At 43.0% G+C, this 25,801-nt stretch overlaps 1 pseudogene; it reads left to right on the forward strand.

The window, feature by feature from the left end:
* The first annotated feature begins 9,002 nt into the window (after positions 1-9,002).
* Positions 9,003-24,204, forward strand: LOC131706964 (zinc finger protein OZF-like; annotated as a pseudogene).
* Positions 24,205-25,801: the final 1,597 nt, after the last annotated feature.

A 25,801-nucleotide genomic window follows, 5' to 3' on the forward strand; every position in this document is an offset into this window, starting at 1 on the left:
ACATGCAAACAAACACATGCCTCACTCATTTCCTTGTTTTGTCTTTACGATGCACTGTGGGAGGTTTCTGTGGAATAAATGCAATATGCTTTCGGTTCGCCAGTATGAAACCAATTGGTTCACTGGATTTAATGAAGTGGGGCTCTAACGCGTACTTCATTTCAATTGAGTTCGGCACACCTCTGGAGCATCCGTCTGAATCTGGTTTCATCTCTTTGTATTATTAAAGTTTCTGATTGGGAGTCGGCTACCCCTCCCAGTTTTGTGTCGTCTGAAAATTTGCAGTTTACTGATTGTCTTGGTCCAAGTCATTTATATAGATTAAGAATAGCAATGGTCTCAGTACTGACCCCTGTGGTACCGCACTTGTTACGTTACTCCAGTTTGATGCCTGGCCTCTAATTATAACTCTCTGCTTCCTATCTTGTAACCAGTTATGAATCCATGCAGCTACTTTACCATTTATTCCTATTGATTTAATCTTTAGATATAGTCTTTCCTGCAGTACTTTGTCAAATGCTTTTTGAAAATCTAAGTAGATGATGTCATACGCACTGTCCTAGTCCACTCTAGTAGTCGCCTCCTGACAAAAATCTAGTAAATTAGTTAATCAAGATCTACCCTTCCTAAAGCCATGCTGGCTGTCTCCTATAAATGTTGTTACTATATAAATATTCCTCCATTTTGGTCCTCATTATAGTTTCCATGATTTTACATAGGATTGATGTTGGTCTGCATAATAATAACAATATTGATTATAATTTATTGCATTTATTTTTTTTGGTTATATATATTTTTTCACCTCTCCCCATTTCTCTCTAAGGTTTGACAACTTTTTTTTGCGAGGGAGGGCTGGTTCTTCGATTTATAAAAATCTTCTCCTCTCCCCTCACAACACATATAATTGTATAGGATATCATTTCATTATTTCTTTTATATATATCTATAATTCTACCATGACTCGCCAAAAAAACTTTTGTAATTGACAGATTTTATTATTATTTTTAATTTACTCCATTTAAATATAGATAGATAGATAGATAGATAGATAGATAGATAGATAGATAGATAGATAGATAGATAGATAGATAGATAGATAGATAGACAGACATAAATGAATATAAATACATTTTATTATTGCACTTTTTTATTTATAATTTTATTTGTGCTGTCAGTGGAGGTTTGATTTTGTGCCCGATGACTCTGGCTGTGCGCATGTGCCAGGTGACTCTTCCTCCAGTGAGGAATCCAGCAGTGGTGAGGAAGAGGAGCCGATCAGTGCCCGAGCCCCTACCAGAACCGGGTCCAGCAGGTGGGCCTGAACCAAGAGGTGGTAGATTTCAGCCACTCTGCTACTGGACTCCCCCTAACAACATCCAGCCCCAAATCCTCCTTTATCTGGAACACCAGGTACCAGGGTGAACACAGCTGGATTCACCCAATTAACTTTCTCCAGTTGTTCATCACTGATGACCTTTTTGAGTATTTGGTTACCCAAACAATTTGTATGCCCAACAATACATGACACAACATGCAGACAACCTGGGGCCACATTCTAAGGTGCGCAAGTGGGTCCCCACTAATGTAATATAAATTCAAAATGTCTGGGCTTTATCCCTTCTGATGGGACTGGGACTTCAGAGTGTACACAGGGAGGGACTCTCAGATTGATCCCTCTGGCTGCCCCCCCCCCCGCCCCCCCCATGGTTCCAGACCACTGAGAGAATTGTGTGGGATCTGGTTTTTCCCCTCCTAAACCCGGGCTGCCATTTTGTACGTAGATCATTTCTACACAGGAATCCCTCTGTTTAGGACCTTGCACACATCCCAAACAATGGCTTGTGGCACAATAAGACTAAAAACAGGAAGGGATTTCCTCGTTAATTGGTAGCCAAGAAACAGGTGAGGTGAAACAAGCGCTGTGAGGAACTGCTGGCAATGAAATATACAGATAAAAAAGATGTGTACCTCCTCACCACCATCCACAATGAGGCAACAATAGCAGTTCCTGTGCGAGGTACAGACACGAACACAAACAAGCCGAAGTGTGTGTCCTGGACTACAATATAAACATGGGAGGCGTGGATAAGTCGGACCAGATGGTGGAGCCTTATAATGCTACTCGGCATGTACATTGTCCAGATTTCTTTGTACAACAGCCATGTAATGTACAGTACGTCTCCAGAGAATTGGTTCACTTTTCTGGACTTTCACACCTCTGTGATCTCAAGTACTGGAAATACTAAATGAACCCCAGTCACTTGTTTTTATGTCATGCAGCAACATTACCTTGGGCTCCAGAAGGATTATGCCACTGAAATTAGGGTGGGTACTATGAACCATGGACTGCATTTTTTGGTATTTTTGAATTTGGGACACTCAGGGCAATTCAAAATTACTGTCCTTTTATCAGTGGAACAAAAGCTGTCAGAGTCATAGGTCCAAACATAACGAAAAACAAGTGACCTTTACTATGTACAGTGGTGTTACTTCAACTTGCAGAAGGATTATGGGTAACACACCAGTGACATGCAAGGCCATGTTACCCATTTCTAAAATCCTGAAGTGGGTGTGTATGTGTTGAAGTGTTCATGTATATCCATGGCAACAGCACCGGTGGACCATGAGGATGGGTGTCTCTTGTGTCACCTGGAAAGCTGGAATGAAAACCAGCAGACACAGTGAGTCCCCAGGATCCACTGCTCTAGGGTATTGAGGTATTAATGTTAAATATGATATCTTCATAAATATGCATCACAACTCCAAGGTCAGGGGTTGAGAAAGAATAATCCTTTGTGCTAGGGTTAGGTTTCCAATCAGAAGAAGAGAGAGCTACGGATCACCCAGCTCAGCTAAAGAGTGCAGAGATTGACAGAATCTATATGTGGGAATGTAATACATGTAGAATTGAGTAACCCAGCTCAGCTAAAGAGTGCAGAGATTGACAGAATCTATATGTGGGAATGTAATACATGTAGAATTGAGTATCCCAGCTCAGCTAAAGAGTGCAGAGATTGACAGAATCTATATGTGGGAATGTAATACATGTAGAATTGCAGAATGATGAGTTATAAAGTATAACAGGGTGTGGCTGTAAGTCGCTGGACAAGAGAAACGGGTCAGTGTAATATCTGATGGAATAATCTGACATTATGAGACGTGTAAATATTTGAAGTGATCTGGTTAATTGTGTAACAGGTGCTGGAACGAATACAGGATGGATAATAACACATGTAATGGTGTTCAGTTTAAGGGTCGTGGATTCTAACTGAAGGATGTATAATTAAACAACAGCTTGCTAAAGAATGAATTACGATTTTGTAATATCCTATTAGAATTTACTGAGGTTATATTTCTTTCCTGACTCTTATACTGTATATTAAAACAATTCTACTTGCATATGTTATTTATGCTATTTTGCTTATTGATACAAGAAGATTATTATTATTATTATTATTATTATTATTATTATTATTATTATAGAATGATAAAAATAGAGGATTGATCGAATGTTTGCTTTTACTTATCATTGATATTTTCCATTGCAGCTGAAATAGTACCTGAATATTATCCATTGCTTAACTTCACGTTGTGATTATTGTGATACACGTGTTCTTTCTTCCTTTTGTAGCGTATCACTGAACTCACTTTGATAAAATGGATCATCTATAGAACAGTGTCGTGGTGTTATTGTTCCACTGGGTTTCATTTTCTGGATCATGAGCTCGTTTGGAAATAATTAATGGAATCAGCAAGGGGGTGTGACAGGATGAATGGTGCAGTGCAATGAATGTATAATGTCCAGACTGTTGTCTCCCAAAAAATAATCCTTTTTAATACAAAACAGAAATATCACAAAAATAATCCACTTGGGAAAAATAGTAAATAGCCCCGCTACCAGCGATGGTATTGGGGCAAACACAGCAGGGTCCAGGCTCAAACAACAGAAAACAAACAGACACTCCGATAACCACAGTCCTCCGTGCACGAAAATGTGCTCTTCTCCTCCAGGGCTTGTGGTGCGTGCTCTGTGCGATGAGGGGCGTGCTCTGGGGTAAGTGCTGTGCGATGAGGGGCGTGCTCTGGGGTAAGTGCTGTGCGATGAGGGGCGTGCTCTGGGGTAAGTGCTGTGCGGTGAGGGGCGTGCTCTGGGGTAAGTGCTGTGCGATGAGGGGCGTGCTCTGGGGTAAGTGCTGTGCGATGAGGGGCGTGCTCTGGGGTAAGTGCTGTGCAATGAGGGGCGTGCTCTGGGGTAAGTGCTGTGCAATGAGGGGCGTGCTCTGGGGTAAGTGCTGTGCGGTGAGGGGCGTGCTCTGGGGTAAGTGCTGTGCGGTGAGGGGCGTGCTCTGGGGTAAGTGCTGTGCGGTGAGGGGTGTGCTCTGGGGTAAGTGCTGTGCGGTGAGGGGTGTGCTCTGGGGTAAGTGCTGTGCGATGAGGGGTGTGCTCTGGGGTAAGTGCTGTGCGATGAGGGGTGTGCTCTGGGGTAAGTGCTGTGCGATGAGGGGCGTGCTCTGGGGTAAGTGCTGTGCGATGAGGGGCGTGCTCTGGGGTAAGTGCTGTGCGATGAGGGGCGTGCTCTGGGGTAAGTGCTGTGCGATGAGGGGCGTGCTCTGGGGTAAGTGCTGTGCGATGAGGGGCGTGCTCTGGGGTAAGTGCTGTGCGATGAGGGGCGTGCTCTGGGGTAAGTGCTGTGCGATGAGGGGCGTGCTCTGGGGTAAGTGCTGTGCGGTGAGGGGCGTGCTCTGGGGTAAGTGCTGTGCGGTGAGGGGTGTGCTCTGGGGTAAGTGCTGTGCGGTGAGGGGCGTGCTCTGGGGTAAGTGCTGTGCGATGAGGGGCGTGCTCTGGGGTAAGTGCTGTGCGATGAGGGGCGTGCTCTGGGGTAAGTGCTGTGCGATGAGGGGCGTGCTCTGGGGTAAGTGCTGTGCGGTGAGGGGTGTGCTCTGGGGTAAGTGCTGTGCGGTGAGGGGCGTGCTCTGGTGTAAGTGCTGTGCGATGAGGGGCGTGCTCTGGGGTAAGTGCTGTGCGATGAGGGGCGTGCTCTGGGGTAAGTGCTGTGCGATGAGGGGCGTGCTCTGGGGTAAGTGCTGTGCGGTGAGGGGCGTGCTCTGGGGTAAGTGCTGTGCGGTGAGGGGCGTGCTCTGGGGTAAGTGCTGTGCGGTGAGGGGCGTGCTCTGGGGTAAGTGCTGTGCGATGAGGGGCGTGCTCTGGGGTAAGTGCTGTGCGATGAGGGGTGTGCTCTGGGGTAAGTGCTGTGCGATGAGGGGTGTGCTCTGGGGTAAGTGCTGTGCGATGAGGGGCGTGCTCTGGGGTAAGTGCTGTGCGATGAGGGGCGTGCTCTGGGGTAAGTGCTGTGCGATGAGGGGCGTGCTCTGGGGTAAGTGCTGTGCGATGAGGGGCGTGCTCTGGGGTAAGTGCTGTGCGATGAGGGGCATGCTCTGGGGTAAGTGCTGTGCGATGAGGGGCGTGCTCTGGGGTAAGTGCTGTGCGATGAGGGGCGTGCTCTGGGGTAAGTGCTGTGCGATGAGGGGCGTGCTCTGGGGTAAGTGCTGTGCGATGAGGGGCGTGCTCTGGGGTAAGTGCTGTGCGATGAGGGGCGTGCTCTGGGGTAAGTGCTGTGCGATGAGGGGCGTGCTCTGGGGTAAGTGCTGTGCGATGAGGGGCGTGCTCTGGGGTAAGTGCTGTGCGATGAGGGGCGTGCTCTGGGGTAAGTGCTGTGCGATGAGGGGCGTGCTCTGGGGTAAGTGCTGTGCGATGAGGGGCGTGCTCTGGGGTAAGTGCTGTGCGATGAGGGGTGTGCTCTGGTGTAAGTGCTGTGCGATGAGGGGCGTGCTCTGGGGTAAGTGCTGGCTCAGTGGCTACAGCCTCCCTTACTCCAGCTCCTCTGTTAACTGACAAAGCAGACACGTAACACACAAAACAAACATCTGCTCCGGACGGTCGTTTCCATTAACTCAGCGCAAGGGGAGGTTTTGACGTAGCTGCTTCCCCTTTGTACCCAGCAAACTCCTCCCTGCAGTCAGCGCATCGCCATGGTTTCTCCAATAGAGGGCTGCCCCGCAGCTGACCGCAATGGAATCGTCCTGAGTACTTGCAGCTACGTGCCCCTGCTAATATGGTCACCTTCCTGTTTCCACCTACCACCGAGGTGGCAGATCTAGGAGGCAGCATACCTTCCCCCTTACACAGCGCCCTTTCTAATCGGGAGGGAGATTTACAGCATCAATCCTTTCTCTCTATCACGGGTGTGTAGATTTACAGAGCACAAGATAATATACAATGCAGTGTGGTAATGGAATCAGCATGGGGGGTCTGTAGATTACAGAGCACAGGATAATATACAATGCAGTGTGGTAATGGAATCAGCATGGGGGGTCTGTAGATTACAGAGCACAGGATAATATACAATGCAGGGTGGTAATGGAATCAGCATGGGGGGTCTGTAGATTACAGAGCACAGGATAATATACAATGCAGTGTGGTAATGGAATCAGCATGGGGGGTCTGTAGATTACAGAGCACAGGATAATATACAATGCAGTGTGGTAAAGGGAATAAAGATGGGGGGGGTCTATAGATTTTGCAAGGGATTTATTTACCATTCGTACACATAAATACATACCGATGCAACACATGCTTTCACACACAAACATTCTGCAACATCCACATTATGAGGAGTCAATGCCACGCTTACTACTAGATCTGCATTCGGTGTTGCTTATTGTAAATAATTTCTTATAATACAAGTTAATTTAACACAGATGCAAATTATTTTGGAGCCTTCCCAGGGAAGAAATGTGAATAAAATAAAACATCCTAGTTCAAACAGCTGAGTGTAAAGGATTGTGGGAAATGTATTCACTTGCATCCACATTAGCATCTCTGTTCTGTATTTTAGTGTCGTTTGGGGACTTCAGTTCCCATGATGCATTTCGAGTTGCCATGCTGCTCACACAAATACGTGCGCTCCTTGAAGACAAGTGGAGGTGCTGAAAGCGATGGATAATGCAGCACCGTACAAGAAAAAGAAAGATGCTGCTGCAGATTTCAACATTCCCACAAGCACTTTGAAAACCGTTCTGAAATAACGGGATACAATAATACAGGCCTGTGAACAGCAAACTGGATGCAAGTCGTCAGCGTTTCTGATTTGCTCAATACCTGATGCTGAGGACGCCTTGCTTCTGTGCTTTAAAAATGCCTGTGATCAGAATGTGATGAATCTCAACTTGTTAATGTGTCATGAGCAACGGTGTCTAAGGTGATGTTGGCATGGAACTCTGAGGGAAAGACATCATCAGCAAAGGGCAAGAGTGGGTGGAAGTGCATACTCCAGGATCGTGATATCCGTGCATTAATTCAAAGTGCAAGGAAAAACTGACGAGCAACTGCAGATCAATTGACTGCATATTTCAACCTGGGAAGCGAGCAGCCAGTTTCAACAAAAACGGTCTGGCGAGAACTCCACAGAGCGGGATACCATAGTGGCCCAACGCCCTATTAAGTGACTTTACATTGGGGTTTCCATTTTTTTGTCTATTACCTGTATATTACTGATTATCAACCCTCAGAGAATCTTATTTCAGTTTTGGCCCCTACACTTTCAATACCTCCCTGCATTGCTTGCTGTTCCCTGTTTAATTAAGTATTGGTATTAAACTCTTGTACTGGAGCAGTGTGGAGTAGTGGTTAGGGCTCTGGACTCTTGACCAGAGGGTTGTGGGTTCATTCCCCAGTGGGGGACACTGCTGTTGTACCCTTGAGCAAGGTACTTTACATAAATTGCTCTAGTAAAAACCCAACTGTATAAATGGGTAATTGTATGTAAAAATAATGTGATATGTGAAATAATGTATAATGTGATATCTTGTAATAATTGTAAGTTGCCTTGGATAAGGGCGTCTGCTAAGAAATAAATAATAATAATAATAATTGTACTGAGTGCATCATTCTGCGTTAACCCATTCCAGAGACTCACCCCCAGTGTTTAGTTTAGGCTCAAACTTCTTCCATAAATTGTAATTGTGATATAAACAGAATACCACTAAGGGGAAACCTTTACTGTCTCAGTCTTTTTTCTGTGTTGACCAATCATGTAGATAATACATGACGGGTTGTGTCCACTGCCTCCCAATGCAGGAGTTAGGATATGTTGCAGTGGAGCTGCACTGACTCATGCTGGAGGCTCTTTGCACTATTATTAACATATGGATGCAGTGTTCAGTGTAATAAGAGATTAGAGAAGACTGTTGCTAGACTGTTGTAGTGTTTTATTATGATGATGATGATGATGGTGATGATGTCAGTGCTCTGTGCAGTAAAGGGTTACCTGGAGGTGTTTTGTGCAACCGGTCCCTGGTTTTCAGGAATTGTGACTGATGACATTTAAGACTCTTGACCGGAGGGTTGTGGGTTCAATCCCCAGTGGAAGACACTGCTGCTGTACCCTTGAGCAAGGTACTTTACCTAGATTGCTCCAGTAAAAACCCAACTGTATAAATGGGTAATTGTATGTAAAATAATGTGATATCTGTATAATGTGAAATAATGTATAATGTGAAATCTTGTAACAATTGTAAGTCGCCCTGGATAAGGGCGTCTGCTAAGAAATAAATTAATAATAATAATTTAGAATGAATTAAAAACACACAAACCAAATGCACTGACTGGCTTCTTTAATATCACATTAAAAACCACTGGCTTCAGTACTCCCACCTGGGTTAGCCCTGGGCAGGCTTGAGCACAGAGACTGAACTGCTCCCTCCTTCCATCCTTCACCCCTAAGAGAAAGGGTGCTCCCTCCAGTCCAGGGCAGGATTGAGGCACAGAGACTGAACTGATCCCTCCCTCCATCCCTCACCCCCTAAGAGAAAGGGTGCTCCCTCCAGTCCAGGGCAGGATTGAGGCACAGAGACTGAACTGATCCCTCCCTCCATCCCTCACCCCCTAAGAGAAAGGGTGCTCCCTCCAGGCCAGGCCTGGCTTGAGGCACAGAGACTGAACTGCTCCCTCCCACCATCCCTCACCCCCCTAAGAGAAAGGGTGCTCCCTCCAGTCCAGGGCAGGCTTGAGGCACAGAGACTGAACTGCTCCCTCCCACTAAGAAACAGAAAGAGTGCTCCCTCCTAACAAGGATACAGATTTACAGTATATGCTCACACAGCTGCTTCACTAAGGAATACAAACTTGTTATGTGACTGACTCATGTGGTAGAAAATTCACAATACAAGGTATTCTCGACAATGTTAAGAACACATACTTTAATGTAAGAACTTGTATTGTTCCACCCTGTAACTGTTTGTACTTTTCCACTCTGTATCTTATTCTTGCAACAAATAGCTACGTGCAGAATAATGCTGCTGTCAGCGAGGGGGGTAACCACAGCATCCTGTCTGCTAAATGTGAACGTTGACAGGTGGCAACCGATTGCAGAAGTAGAAGTTGTGAGTTATGAAGATAATTTTTGAACCACCCTTTTGACCGTCTGTTCTACTAAAAATATGTTCTCTGTCTCCTCTGTATGCAAGAGTTTCGCTCAAGTTGTTACATGCCCAACTGTCACTTAGACAGTTTGCGGAGGTACCTATAAATATCCAAGCTAGGCAGAGCTATGTGGGCTTGTTCTCTAACTGACTGCACTGAGTGTTGTGACTAGCTCCAGGTTTGCAAATCTTAATAAAGCTTGCTGTTTGAGAATCTACAGTCTCTCTTCCTTTCAATAGAATTTCCACGACACTCGGCTCATAAGAACTTCAGTGACGTATATATTATGTTTAAATACGTTATTTATCCGGCATCGACGTGCAGCTATAAACTGCTCAGAAGTCCGCAGACTCGTTGAGGAGGGGGCTCACCTTTCACAGGTAACAGATAATAATAATAATAATACTGCTAGATAGATTTACATTCTTTAGATATTTATAAATATTAATACTTGCTTACTGGGATCTGAATAAATGTTAGAATTCTGTATTAAAATGTGTTTTAAAAGCCTTATAAATTGCCTTGGCAGTCTGCAGTCTGCAAAATGCATGTTTTTCATTGAATATAACTGAAATATATAACTGAAAAATGAATCGGATAATGATACAGTAATTTCAATTACAGTGTTTTTTTTATTTAACAATAAAAAACAAATACGTTTTTATAAATCAACATGTTCACATAATATTTTCAGTTATAATATATTACTGTTATAAATAACAGTTTAAAATACAATTCAACACCTCGTTTGTATCTACGCTTCTGTCTGTTGCCTTGCAGGGACTGTACTTTCCTCCCTAGGTAATATGGCCGGCGGTTTGCAGGCTGCCTCTCGGAGTGATTGTACAGGCGCGTCCTATCTATTCCTATCCTATCTATAATGTTTTCATGTCTCTGTTTCAGACACAGCGTCGTTTCAAAGAGAATAAGAACAACAGTCAGAAGTTAAAAACCTGACCGAGCCTCGCAGAGTTGTTCTTCACTTATTTAAATGGTGTTGGGCACTCGTTGACGATTCAGAAAGTAAGTTCCATGTTGTTTTTAATTCATGTTTCGTTGTTTGCGACGCAGTGGTGTTGCAGATCCTGAATGAACAAGACATGGCGAGCCTCCTCAGCAAGACCGATTCAATTAACATTCAACTCAGACCTGTGACAGAAAATCTAACGGGACACGAAGCCTCTGCCTGCTGCTGTATTATTACTGTTACCCGCGGGTTTTTCAGCCGGCCAATTTTGTGCTCTCCTAGTGTCTGGACTAAATCCCGACTGAACTGAACAGATACTGTACGAAACTACACGTGATTGTAGATTCATATTGAATATAAACTACATGGAAACGCATTGCGCGCTGAGAAATAAGCACGTCTGTCTGTGTTAATGACTTTATAAAACATAATGTTCTTGATTACAATAGTACTTTTTAAAAATGTTATCTTGTTTTTACTGCAGGTGCCTTAAACTAAATGATATAGACGCGGTTGTTTTAAACTAAATGATATAGACGCGGTTGTTTTAAACGAAATGATATAGACGCGGTTGTTTTAAACGAAATGATATAGACGCGGTTGTTTTAAACTAAATGATATAGAGGCGGTTTCTGTTATTTTGACAAAAAGTATTTAGAGTGTATCGCGCTGCAGGAAGTGGCTGAAAACCGGTGTAGGTGCAGAACGTGGTACATCATCAGAATGTGGTACTGGTACCAAAACTTGACGCGTGTGATATCAAAAAATGGTATGCTGTCAATGTTGTGATTGACTGCTGCACAAATCAGTAGGAACAAGACAAACTGTAGATCACACACAGAATCCTACATGTTTACAATGTTAGATAACACAAGTTGTTGCTCATCAGTTAGTCATTTACATTTGCTGAGCTGTCCAAACTCAGTACATGGTACCCTGTTCAGATGTCCGTTCACTTGTTTTCTGAGGTAAATCATCTGCACATGCCTGGGTAAGCGCAGTACATGGTGCACCATTGTTAGGAGGGATCACAGTACAAAGTATTGCATTATAAAATATCACATTACAGAATATCATAATACAGGTAAGAGCAGTTATGAACGTACAGTGAGATCAAATTCAAGTAAGAGCAGAATAAAGAATACAGTAAAGAGCGAGTTCCACTGAGAGCAGCTAAAACAGTAAATATCTGCTTACATGAGTAAAGTCCAGTAAGAACACATAGTAAGAATGATACATGGATGAGAATGATTTCAAATAAGAGCAATTACAAACAAAAGTGAGTACAGTTACCTATAAGAGTAAAACCAGATACAAGACATGGGAAGTAGTTAGAGTTAGGAGCAGTAGTTGAACACAGCAAGGTATGGAGCAGTTCAGTGCAAGTACAAGCTGATGCAAGTACTGGAACAACTGGGTGCCATATAGTCCAGTATAGTGGAGAGTTGTGAGGTTTACAGATGCTGTCTGAACACGTGTGTCTTGAGGAGGTGCTGGAAGGTGGTCAGGGACTGAGCAGTCCTGATATCCATAGGTAGGTTGTTACACAACTGGGAGGCAAGGATGGAGATGTAGGGGGCTCTGGAGGTGGGGGAGTGGACCAGGGGAGTACAGCTAGTCTGCCAGAGGTGGAGGAGCGGAGGGGGCGATCACGGGGTGTACACAAAAAAAATATAGCAGAAGCACACAGATTTTGAGCTGCTTAAATTCTGCAAAGCAAAGTCACGTGTGGAAAAATCTCAAAAGGATGGCTGTACAGCAAATCTGCTGGTACCAGCAACCTGACACACAGTGGTGTAGTCCTACATCTTAAAGTACCGGAATGACAATTACAATATTGATGCTTCTAAAACAAATGATACGAATCCACATTTTATTTCTACATTGAACTTGAGGTAACATTTAATAGGTAATACATGTTTTGAAAGCATCTAGCAGGTAAATGTTGTCTTTGGTGGTTTGGTTATTTTTTTTATCATGTTTTTTTCTTTTGCTTTCGATTTTATGAGGTCATGTCCAGTGCAAAACTTCAATCACCCGGATGCCCTGTATAGTACATCACATCCTCCCTGTCTTCAATCACAGTGATGCCCTGTATAGTAGATCACACCCTCCCTGTCTTCAATCACTACGTTGCCCTGTATAGTAGATCACACCCTCCCTGTCTTCAATCACAGTGATGCCCTGTATAGTATATCACATCCCCCCTGTCTTCAATCACAGTGATGCCCTGTATAGTAGATCACACCCTCCCCCTGACTTCAATCACAGTGATGCCCTGTATAATATATCACATCATCCCTGTCTTCAATCACCTGGATGCCCTGTATAGTAGATCACATCCTCCCTGTCTTCAATCACAGTGATGCCCTGTATAGTAGATCACATCCCCCCTGTCTTCAATCACAGTGATGCCCTGTATAGTAGATCACATCCTCCCTGTCTTCAATCACAGTGATGCCTTGTATAGTAGATCACATCCTCCGTGTCTTCAATCACAGTGATGCCCTGTATAGTACATCACATCCTCTCTGTCTTCAATCACAGCGATGCCCTGTATAGTAGATCACATCCTCCCTGTCTTCAATCACAGTGATGCCCTGTATAATAGATCACATCCTCCCTGTCTTCAATCACTACGTTGCCCTGTATAGTAGATCACACCCTCCCCCTGACTTCAATCACAGTGATGCCCTGTATAGTAGATCACATCCTCCCTGTCTTCAATCACAGTGATGCCCTGTATAGTAGATCACATCCTCCCTGTCTTCAATCACAGTGATGCCCTGTATAATAGATCACATCCTCCCTGTCTTCAATCACTACGTTGCCCTGTATAGTAGATCACACCCTCCCCCTGACTTCAATCACAGCGATGCCCTGTATAGTAGATCACATCCTCAATGTCTTCAATCACAGTGATGCCCTGTATAGTAGATCACATCCTCCCTGTCTTCAATCACCAGGATGCCCTGTATAGTAGATCACATCCTCCCTGTCTTCAATCACCAGGATGCCCTGTATAGTAGATCACATCCTCCCTGTCTCCAATCAGTGATGCCCTGTATAGTAGATCACATCCTCAATGTCTTCAATCACAGTGATGCCCTGTATAGTAGATCACATCCTCCCTGTCTTCAATCACAGTGATGCCCTGTATAGTAGATCACATCCTCCCTGTCTCCAATCAGTGATGGCCTGTATAGTAGATCACATCCTCCATGTCTTCAATCACAATGATGCCCTGTATAGTAGATCACATCCTCCCTGTCTCCAATCAGTGATGGCCTGTATAGTAGATCACATCCTCCCTGTCTCCAATCAGTGATGGCCTGTATAGTAGATCACATCCTCCATGTCTTCAATCACCAGGATGCCCTGTATAATATATCACATCCTCCCTGTCTCCAATCAGTGATGCCCTGTATAGTAGATCACATCCTCAATGTCTTCAATCACAGTGATGCCCTGTATAGTAGATCACATCCTCCCTGTCTCCAATCAGTGATGGCCTGTATAGTAGATCACATCCTCCATGTCTTCAATCACAATGATGCCCTGTATAGTAGATCACATCCTCAATGTCTTCAATCACAGTGATGCCCTGTATAGTAGATCACATCCTCCCTGTCTCCAATCAGTGATGGCCTGTATAGTAGATCACATCCTCCATGTCTTCAATCACAATGATGCCCTGTATAGTAGATCACATCCTCAATGTCTTCAATCACAGTGATGCCCTGTATAGTAGATCACATCCTCCCTGTCTTCAATCACCAGGATGCCCTGTATAGTAGATCACATCCTCCCTGTCTCCAATCAGTGATGCCCTGTATAGTAGATCACATCCTCAATGTTTTCAATCACAGTGATGCCCTGTATAGTAGATCACATCCTCCCTGTCTTCAATCACAGTGATGCCCTGTTTAGTAGATCACATCCTCCCTGTCTTCAATCACAGTGATGCCCTGTATAGTAGATCACATCCTCCCTGTCTTCAATCACTACGTTGCCCTGTATAGTAGATCACACCCTCCCCCTGACTTCAATCACAGTGATGCCCTGTATAGTAGATCACATCCTCCCTGTCTCCAATCAGTGATTGCCTGTATAGTAGATCACATCCTCCATGTCTTCAATCACCAGGATGCCCTGTATAGTAGATCACATCCTCCCTGTCTCCAATCAGTGATGCCCTGTATAGTAGATCACATCCTCAATGTCTTCAATCACAGTGATGCCCTGTATAGTAGATCACATCCTCCCTGTCTCCAATCAGTGATGGCCTGTATAGTAGATCACATCCTCCATGTCTTCAATCACAATGATGCCCTGTATAGTAGATCACATCCTCTGTGTCTCCAATCAGTGATGGCCTGTATAGTAGATCACATCCCCCATGTCTTCAATCACCAGGATGCCCTGTATAGTAGATCACATCCTCCCTGTCTTCAATCACCACAATGCCCTGTATAGTAGATCACATCCTCAATGTCTTCAATCACAGTGATGCCCTGTATATTATATCACATCCTCCCTGTCTTCAATCACAGTGATGCCCTGTATAGTAGATCACATCCTCCCTGTCTTCAATCACAGTGATGCCCTGTATAGTAGATCACATCCTCCCTGTCTTCAATCACTACGTTGCCCTGTATAGTAGATCACACCCTCCCCCTGACTTCAATCACAGTGATGCCCTGTATAGTAGATCACATCCTCCCTGTCTTCAATCACATTGATGCCCTGTATAGTAGATCACATCCTCCCTGTCTTCAATCACAGTGATGCCCTGTATAGTAGATCACACCCTACCCCCATCTTTTTCTGGAGCTCTGCATCAAATAAAATTACGAATAAGTGAAACGCTCAGTTATTTTTTATGTGTCACCAATTTAAGAACTGTATCAGTGCAATCATTGTTTTTACATTTAATTTTAAATACTATCTGCAGAATGTAATCCCCTACCCCCCCCCCCCCCCCACCAAAAATAAATCTGACAAATGATTTTTTTTTAATCAAAAATACTTTATATGTATAAAAGAAAATAATATTAATACAATTGTAAAAACATTAGATACAAGCTAGCAAAGACGTGCAGGTCACAGCTTGCCCTGATGTATACGTTTGTATCGTAACACAGACGTCCGTGGAGTCAAATCAAAGAATTGACTGATGATTCAAACAAAAACATTACATTAAATACTATGAATATATCAGCATTTCCACCCCATTTCTTATACTGTCTTCCAATCAGTATGGATCCACCCTGCGATCACACACCTTCAACACACCTCCTGGGAAGGGAGGGGGGGGGGGGGGGGAACTCGCCCAAATCTATCACATTCTACAGTGCGTCACATTTAAGCATTTTACAGACCATCTTAACCTAATCTGTTAGAAACTGTTTCATATGAGTCCTTTGTTTGTGGTGTTCTGTTTTCACACTGTGTCTCCACTCATCCACACATCTTGATTACACACCTGCTAACTTTGGCACTCTGCCCAGACGCCAAGATATGAGAGACTGCAGATGTCTTGCTTAGCTAGTTACATGTGCTTTAGGTCTGTGACGGGCCTCTAGACCCGCCCTTTAAAGGCACAGCCAATCGAATGAGTGCGTGATTGGGCAGTTCCAGGCTTGTTAACAAAGCAAGTGTGCGATGGAGGGAGGATTTGTTTATTTCCTTTTCATGCATGATTCTGATTGGCTGCCTCGTGTGTTCGTCGACATGAAAGCACAATGCAAAGTCTAGTCTAGATCTGCCAGTCTAGTCTAATGGAAGCCTTCTCTCTCCTATCTGTTCCGTACAAATGCTTTAATTCACAGAAACACTGTATATAGAATGGTGCTCGCCTGGTGTTCTCTCTGCCTCGCTTCTCCCACGCAACTCCACTGGCTCCCGATCACCGCTCGCATCCAGTTCAAGATTCTTGTACTCGCCTACAGATGCCTTGAGCAGACTGCACCCAGCTACCTCCAGACCCTCATCTCTCCCTACACCCCCACTCGACCTCTCTGCACCGCCTGCACTAGAAGACTGGCTGTACCTCCTCTAGCTCCCCTGCCTCCAGAGCCCGCTCCTTCTCCACCCTCGCCCCACAGTGGTGGAATGACCTTCCTACAGATGCCAGGACTGCCCAGTCCCTGACCACCTTCCGGCGCTTCCTCAAGACTCACCTCTTCAGACAACACCTGTAGAACTCCTCTTTTCCCTCTGGACACTATCACTTCCTTAATGCGCTTTACTTGCTCTTATCTGCCCCCTATTTTACTGCATTTAATCCTGTACTTCAGAGTACTGTAATCTGTCACAAGTGTTATTTAATCTGTAGTATTTTGCATTTAATCGTATCCTGATGTAACTATCACTAACACTGTCATCTGCTCTGATATTGATTCGTATTTTGTATTATACTTGTACTTACTAGAACTGAAGTCATTGTATTTTATCTTGCTCTTAATTGTATTAATACTTGTACTGTGATTCTTGAAATGTATTTTTGTTTACGACTGTAAGTCGCACTGGATAAGGGCGTCTGCTAAGAAATAAATAATAATAATAATAAAATAAATTGAGTAAACTTTTTCAACAGAAAAAATCCTGTGGTATTATAAACTTATTACAAAAAATTCTGTGTTCCTTCAATAGTAAAGCCACTCCTGCTGTAATGCCAGATTGTGTCTGTCCCTTGAATGCCCTTCATAACACTGTAATTAAATAAATCAATGATTTTCTGTTTTTGGCAGCTACTAAACAGAATACCGTGTGCTGCCATGGACAGTGTGAAGATGGAATCTGTCCAGATTAAAGAGGAGTTCCCTGAACTTGAACTTGTCCCCATTAGAGTGGAGTTCTCTGGGCTGGCTTCCCTCCCCATTAAACAGGAGCTCTGTGAGATACAATGTGACAGCAGTCAGCCAGAGGTCTCTGAGATTAAAGCTGAGCACAATGAATTGGAGATCCCCCAGACAGAAGAACCCCTTCCTGTTAAACAAGAAGAGGTGCTGGAAACTGTCTGTATTAAACAGGAGCCCCCTGAAGTAGAGTTTGAGCACATGGAACCAGTGAAGGAAGAATCCGAGGACTTCAAACCAAACATCCCTGAGCTGGAGCCTGTACGCCTGCGGGAGTGTAGCGTGGTGCTGGAGAGAATCTGTGTGAGAGAGCAAGGCGCTGGAGAGGAAGGCTCTCCCAACAGCATGCAAGGAGGTGGAAAGGAAGACGGGCGCTCCCATTCAGAATGCAGTCTAGCAGGTGAGTGACTCCCAGTAGCTGTGACATTGCCATTCTAGAATATTCCATCATACCGAATTATATTTTGTAGAGGGGCTGGATTAGACAGGGCTCTACAGCTATGGACAAAAGCTTTGCATCTCCTAGAATTGTAGGATTGAGGCATAATAAAAAATATATAAACATCATTTAGACCTTTTATTTAGCATCATGTAATCAAAGAAACGGCATATTGCAAAATTCTACCAGAAGCCAGAATAGTATCACAGTATTTCCTGTTAGATTTCGAAATGTCACATTATATAATGTTTATTTATTTATTTTTGTCTCAATCCTCAAATTCTAGGTGATGCTAAGCTTTTGTCTGTAGTGTAGGTTCCTGATGCATTTACAGTCTGTGTAACTGTATAAAATAAACTGCTTGTGTTTCTGTCTGTATACTGGAGTCCTGTAACCCACTGTGTTGGGATTCAATTATAGGAATGATAAATAGAGAGAATTGAATTAACAAAACACATAAACCCTGCATGTGTAATGTAATGCTATGGCATGGGGCTGCACATTTCTAATGCACCGTGATGTATATCTGTACAACAATAAACAAGATGATTCCAAACAGAGAGAGGGAGGGAGCCGTTCCAGTCTCCAAGCACATCATTATTATTATTATTATTATTATTTATTTCTTAGCAGACGCCCTTATCCAGGGCGACTTACAATCGTAAGCAAAAACATTTCAAGCGTTACAATACAAGTAATACAATAAGAGCAAGAAATACAATAACTTTTGTTCAAGCAAAGTACAAGTTTGACAAACCACAATTCAATAATACAGCAGGTAATAGTGATAGTTACATCAGGATATGATTAAATAGTGATGCGGATTACTGTAGTGATGCGGACAGCTGATGCGGATTACACTGCAGTTCAGTGTATGCATCTGTACAGACCCCAAGATTAGAAAAACTCAATGCCATCTTGATAAAGATATAATTGTAATATAATGCTGAGGAGAAAGATATATTGTAGGGTTTGTCAGGGGAAATAGACCTGAAACATTACAGGAGAACTTCACAGTCAGATTTTGATCCCAGGGCTCAGTTTCACCAGCATCAGTCTTTACTGACTTTGCTTTCACACAGAAAGGCTTTAAGTTTAACTTTGCATTTTTAAACTGCTGTAACCCAGAGCAAACCCCACAGCTAAAATGCACACACTTTAATCCAGGGGTTCCAAACAGCACCACCTTCGGGCCGCGGGTGCAATGACATTCTATGTGTTTTTTTCTATTAATAACGATAAGCAGGCGTCGGCAGCAGCTGTAATTATAGAAAAATAAAGTGTAGCAAGGGAGTATCGGCGGACTGTCAATCAAAGCAGAAATTCACAAATCAGAGCTAACAGATTGCCTTCCTGTAGGTGGGATGTAGAGCCAGAGCTCTGACAATAGGGCGGTGTTGAGGTCATGTGATCGCTCTGCTGGCAGATGTAAAAAGTGTGTTCAGTATTCATAACATTACAATATGTCGAATCCGCTACCAAAGAATACGTTTTGCAAAGTATAAAGAACAGAAAAGGCAGCTGCAGGAGTTTGAATGCATTTGTACCGCGGGCTCAGCTTTGAGGAGCTGGAATGGGTTTTTTTCTTTTGTAGAAACGTTTTCATACTAACTTTTATAATAACATTAATTTACAATTGATGCCAATGATGAATACGTTTTTGTCCCTAAGTAGCTATTAACATTTGAAATATTGCGTGCTTTGATGTATGTTTCAATATTAACTAAATCAAGTTATGAATCAAACTGATAAGTCTTGTTGCATGCCGGTAATTGATTTATTAAAATGTTTGGTTATACTGCTATTTTATTGATTACTGGCTCGTTCACAGACGTCTTAAAATAACGCTAGAATATTTTTTGTTGAATAATAATAATAATAATAATAATAATAATAATAATAATAATAATAATAATAATAATAATAAAATGTTTTTTGACTGATTTCAGATTTCGCTGCAGGTGGATTTATTTTAAGTTTTCTTTTGGTTAAGTGGCGCAGCTGCACTCTGATTTTTTGTTGTATTTGGTTGTACAGAGTAGTTGCGAAAAAAGTAACTTCTGCAAGGCTCTCGTTTCCTTCTGTATTGTATGCGTGACAGTTATCATATGAGGTAATGGCAGGGCGTTTTAGTTGCACAGTGTTCAGAAATTAGGATTTAAGAGTCATGTTTTTGTGCTCGTTGTACTGGTTTTACTCAAAAGTGATTCCTGTTCAGGTATTTATGAATGGGAATAATAAGAGACATGCACTTTCTTGTTTGATAACCAAGAAAAATAACTGCATTTCTAGAATTTTCAATTATACAAAGGTACCTAATTTAAAAGGTTGATAAAAACGTCTGTTTAATCTTTGCAATTTATTGGATTCACTAAAATGAAAGTGTTTGAATTTTTAACTCTGTGCATATTCTATGTGATTTCCATCTTTCACATTATTTATTCAAATGAATAAAGGTCAGTTTAGATTAGCTTTATTTATAATGTTACAGGTTTAAACATAGAAAATGTTTTTAATTTGACATTTTCCCCAGGAGTTCTAATTGTGGGCCGCAGTGCCTGATGCAGCTGAACAGGTGGGCCTCGGGTAAAAAAAATTGGGAACCCCTGCTTTAATCCACTCCACCCAGCCACATGCCCGAAGCCTACAAGCAGCCCCTCTTACTTTCTTTCCTGTTCATATTTTCCAGATTCCAGTCCAGCAGCTAAAGCGAGGGCGGGCGGTGGAGAATATCCTGACTGTGGGAAGAGTTTCATTCACTTAGGAAACCTGAAAACACACCAGCAAATTCACACAGGAGAGAAACCATATTGCTGCTCTGACTGTGGGAAGAGTTTCAGAAATTCAGGAACACTGAAAATACACCAGCGAATTCATACAGGAGAGAAACCGTATTTCTGCTCTGACTATGGGAAGAGTTTCAGTCAATCAGCACCCCTGAAAGCACACCAGCAAATTCACACAGGAGAGAAACCATATTGCTGCTCTGACTGTGGGAAGAGTTTCAGTCGGTTTGGACACCTGAAATCACACCATCAGATTCACACAGGAGAGAAACCGTATTGCTGCTCTGACTGTGGGAAGAGTTTCAGAGAAAGAGGAGCCCTGACAAAACATGAGCGAATTCACACAGGAGAGAAACCGTATTGCTGCTCTGACTGTGGGAAGAGTTTCAGAGTTTCAGAACAACTGAAAACACACCAGCAAATTCATACAGGAGAGAAACCATATTGCTGCTCTGTCTGTGGGAAGAGTTTCAGTCTGTTAGGAAACCTGAAAACACACCATAAAATTCACACAGGAGAGAGACCGTATAGCTGCTCTGACTGTGGGAAGAGTTTCAGGCATGCAGACTCCCTGAATAAACACCAGCGAATTCATACAGGAGAGAAACCGTATTGCTGCTCTGACTGTGGGAAGAGTTTCAGAGAAAGAGGAACCCTGACAAAACATGAGCGAATTCACACAGGAGAGAAACCGTATTGTTGCTCTGACTGTGGGAAGAGTTTCAGAAATTCAGGAAAACTGAAAACACACCAGCGAATTCACACAGGAGAGAAACCGTATTGCTGCTCTGACTGTGGGAAGAGTTTCAGAGAAAGAGGAACCCTGACAAAACATGAGCGAATTCACACAGGAGAGAAACCGTATTGTTGCACTGACTGTGGGAAGAGTTTCAGAAATTCAGGAACACTGAAAACACACCAGCGAATTCATACAGGAGAGAAACCGTATTGCTGCTCTGACTGTGGGAAGAGTTTCAGTCGGTTAAGTAACCTCAAACAACACACCAGCAAACTCACACAGGAGAGAAATTGTATCAGTGCTCTGACTGTGGGAACAGTTTCAACAAGTTAGGACATCTTCAAACACACCAGTGAATTCACAACCGAGACAAACCCTATGTGTACCATGTTCATTCAGAAAGAAACATTACCTTACATCAGCGCTCCAGATAAGGTTTTGGGTCTAGGAGTAACTTACCCTCTAATTTTAACACTGAGTAAAATGTATTTTCATTGGGTAAAATGCAACATTACCTTGAAGTCCTGAGTAATCTCGATAAATACTGTACAATCTTTGATGCTAATGGGCAGGCATTAAAAAAGCCTTCCGTTTTAACTGCAGTGTTTCTTTGAACTACGGCACAACCACAGCTCTACGAGGTTCTTTATCGGCTCAGCGCATTTATTTTCCAGGTATCACACTGACTCTGCAAATCAATTACATTATATTTTAACATTAACCTCTTTTGCGATACAGACGTACCTGGCACTTCATGATTAAAAACATGGTTAAAAATGTTTTTTTAAAAAAAATAAAAATCTGGATTGCTGTTTTTTCCCTCGGGGTGGTTCATTGAGGAGTTATTACACAACATATTAATGTCATTATATTACAGACATAAAATATATTTGATGGGACGCAGTTGTTAAATGTAATTTACAGCCTGTTTGAATGCAAGCAGTGGCCATCTATGGCTTGCACTGGAAACATCCAGAATGAATTTAAAACAATCTGTGTGTAACTTTTGTTTTCTTTTCAATGAGGATTGATAATAAAAAAAGTTTACCTTTTGATTAGTAGCTGTTTTATCGAGCTGTGCTTCATGAAATCAGCTTTGAAGTAACATACGACTATTTGTCTTGTTTTGTTCATGTGACAGAGAGGAAGATACTTCCTGCTCCTGACTGTCATCGTGTGACACCATTGTAATGCACCGAGCGTGTGGGAGCTACTGTATCATCGTGTGAACCATTGTAATGTACAGAGTGTGTGGGAGCTACTGTATCATCGTGTGACACCATTGTAATGCACCGAGCGTGTGGGAGCTACTGTATCATCGTATGACACCATTGTAATGTACAGAGCGTGTGGGAGCTACTGTATCATCGTGTGACACCATTGTAATGCACCGAGTGTGTGGGAGCTACTGTATCATCGAGTGACACCATTGTAATGTACAGAGCGTGTGGGAGCTACTGTATCATCGTGTGACACCATTGTAATGCACCGAGCGTGTGGGAGCTACTGTATCATTGAGTGACACCATTGTAATGCACCGAGCGTGTGGGAGCTACTGTATCATCGTGTGAACCATTGTAATGTACAGAGCGTGTGGGAGCTACTGTATCATCGTGTGAAACCATTGTAATGCACCGAGCGTGTGGGAGCTACTGTATCATCGTGTGACACCATTGTAATGCACAGAGCGTGTGGGAGCTACTGTATCATCGTGTGACACCATTGTAATGTACAGAGTGTGTGGGAGCTACTGTATCATCGTGTGACACCATTGTAATGTACAGAGTGTGTGGGAGCTACTGTATCATCGTGTGACACCATTGTAATGTACAGAGTGTGTGGGAGCTACTCTATCATCGTGTGACACCATTGTAATGCACAGAGTGTGTGGGAGCTACTGTATCATCGTGTGACACCATTGTAATGTACAGTGTGTGTGGGAGCTACTGTATCATCGTGTGACACCATTGTAATGCACCGAGCGTGTGGGAGCTACTGTATCATCGTGTGACACCATTGTAACGCACCGAGTGTGTGGGAGCTACTGTATCATCGTGTGACACCATTGTAATGTACAGAGTGTGTGGGAGCTACTGTATCATCGTGTGACACCATTGTAATGTACAGAGCGTGTGGGAGCTACTGTATCATCGTGTGACACCATTGTAATGTACAGAGCGTGTGGGAGCTACTGTATCATCGTGTGGCACCATTGTAATGCACAGAGTGTGTGGGAGCTACTGTATCATCGTGTGGCACCATTGTAATGCACAGAGTGTGTGGGAGCTACTGTATCATCGTGTGACACCATTGTAATGTACAGAGTGTGTGGGAGCTACTGTATCATCGTGTGGCACCATTGTAATGCACAGAGTGTGTGGGAGCTACTGTATCATCGTGTGACACCATTGTAATGAACAGAGTGTGTGGGAGCTACTGTATCATCGTGTGACACCATTGTAATGTACAGAGTGTGTGGGAGCTACTGTATCATCGTGTGACACCATTGTAATGTACAGAGTGTGTGGGAGCTACTGTAGTTCCAACTTTTAAAAAAGTGTCGTAAACTCAGCGATCATAGGGTAAAAATAAACATTAGAAACCGTGTGTTTTTTGTATATAGCTACTGTGAGTGAAACCTTGTATCTCAGACTTGTTGTGTCTGGTTGAGTTGGTTGGAGAGGAACTGCTGGGCTAGTTAGTTTGAGCATACAACTGATATATTTTACATATTTTTCAAATACTGTATCTTATTTTTGTAATCCCTGTAGTCATATTTCTTACTTTAATAAATTTATATTAGATCTAATTTATTTTTTGTACTGTCCCCCAAAAAAACTATTATTCATTATTTGTATATTTCATCTGATTTTTTTTCTATGAATTTGATTTCTTTTTTTTCTATTCTTTTTTTTATAAATAACATAAGAAATTCTAGAACAAAAGAACAAAAGAAAAGACCATTCGGCCCACCTATGCTCCGTTAACACTCAGGAGAGGAAAAAGAAAAAACTCCTGTGTGAAAAATAATTCTCAGCAGTTACTTTGGTAAACCCCTTGACAATTTTAAATACCTCTTAAGTCCCCTCTGGCTCTCCTCCTTCCTGGGCTCTACAGATTCAGCTCTTTCAGTCTCTCTTCATATGACATGCCCTTCAGTCCTGGAATTAATCGTGTTGCTCTCTGTACTCTCTCCAATGCCTCAATGTCTTTCTTATGATAAGGGGACCAGAACTGGACACACTATCCTAGGGGTGGTCGTACCAGTGCATTGTATAATTAATATAACTTCTCTTGATTTGAATTCAACTGTCTTGAATATATAACCTAACATTCTATTTGCCTTTTTTATAGCTTCTTTAGAGATTCATGCACTACAACCCCCAAGTACTTTTCATACATAGCCTCCTCTATTTCGTTACTATTCATGCTGTTTTTGCACCCTATGTGCAAGACTTTGTATTTATTCACATGTGTCAGCCCAAGCTTTGAATCTTATCTAAAGCTGTGTGGCAAAGTGGTTTGCAGTGTGCAAGTGTAGAGATGATGGAGTGCTTAAAACAAGGACAGACAACAAAGTACCGGTGAAATGATGGTTTATTTATAATCCAAAGTCTTATGACAACAGTAAAGAATAATGAGAACTGGCAGTACACAATGATGTGTCTTGCCCAGTTAAATCCAGGGGTTCAGTCCCGAAACAGTAACCACGGTATTTAAACACACACAGTGAACACAAACACGGCCACAAGGGTAAAGTGAGTGCTGTAGTGCTCGTGGTGCAGCTGCAATTTATCAAGTGCAGTGTTGTTCGTGTTTAGTGCTGGCCTGTGGCGACAGCTCCGGATCGTGATAGCCGTCTAATAAATCACAAACAAACAGTATTTAGACACGACAAAACAAACAAACACTCACGATTTCCACAGCACAGAACAGATCACATCACTATGTCCCCTTATATACCGTCAACCATGACCCCTTGGTTAACGAGCGCATCTGCTCCTCCAATCCACGGCTGCCACATTGCTTCCCTTCTGGGTCAATGACTTGGTGAACCGTAGCTCTGTCCCTTTTCTAGATGGCTGACTTCCACCTAACCCTGGGAGTGAATTGTCTGGCCATCCAGTCCAGGGCACTCTGTTCCCTTTACATAGCGCCCTCGCAGGTCGGGAGGGAGATCTATCACCAAGAACCATTCTGTCTGTCACAGGTCAGTTTCAGTTTGCTCTAGAGGTGTGCTGAACTCAATTGAAGCACAACATTTTGAATAAATCCCAATTAAGTACATGAGTAGAGTGCCGCCTGAAACCATTCAGTTCACCTCGACTCTCTTTTGACGCGGCTCGCCTTCCTCTGCAGCTCGGAGCGGCTCTGGTGCACCTGAATTAAGCTGCACTTAATGCTAATGTACACAAATGCTATACTAAACAGTATCATGTGTCCCACAATGCTACGCTAATCACCCGCCAGAACCAATCATGGCAGAGCTCACGGAGGAGCAGCGATGCACATCTCCAATAGAGGTAGAGC

This window comes from Acipenser ruthenus, chromosome 38, assembly GCF_902713425.1.
Source record: "Acipenser ruthenus chromosome 38, fAciRut3.2 maternal haplotype, whole genome shotgun sequence".
NCBI lineage: Eukaryota > Metazoa > Chordata > Actinopteri > Acipenseriformes > Acipenseridae > Acipenser > Acipenser ruthenus.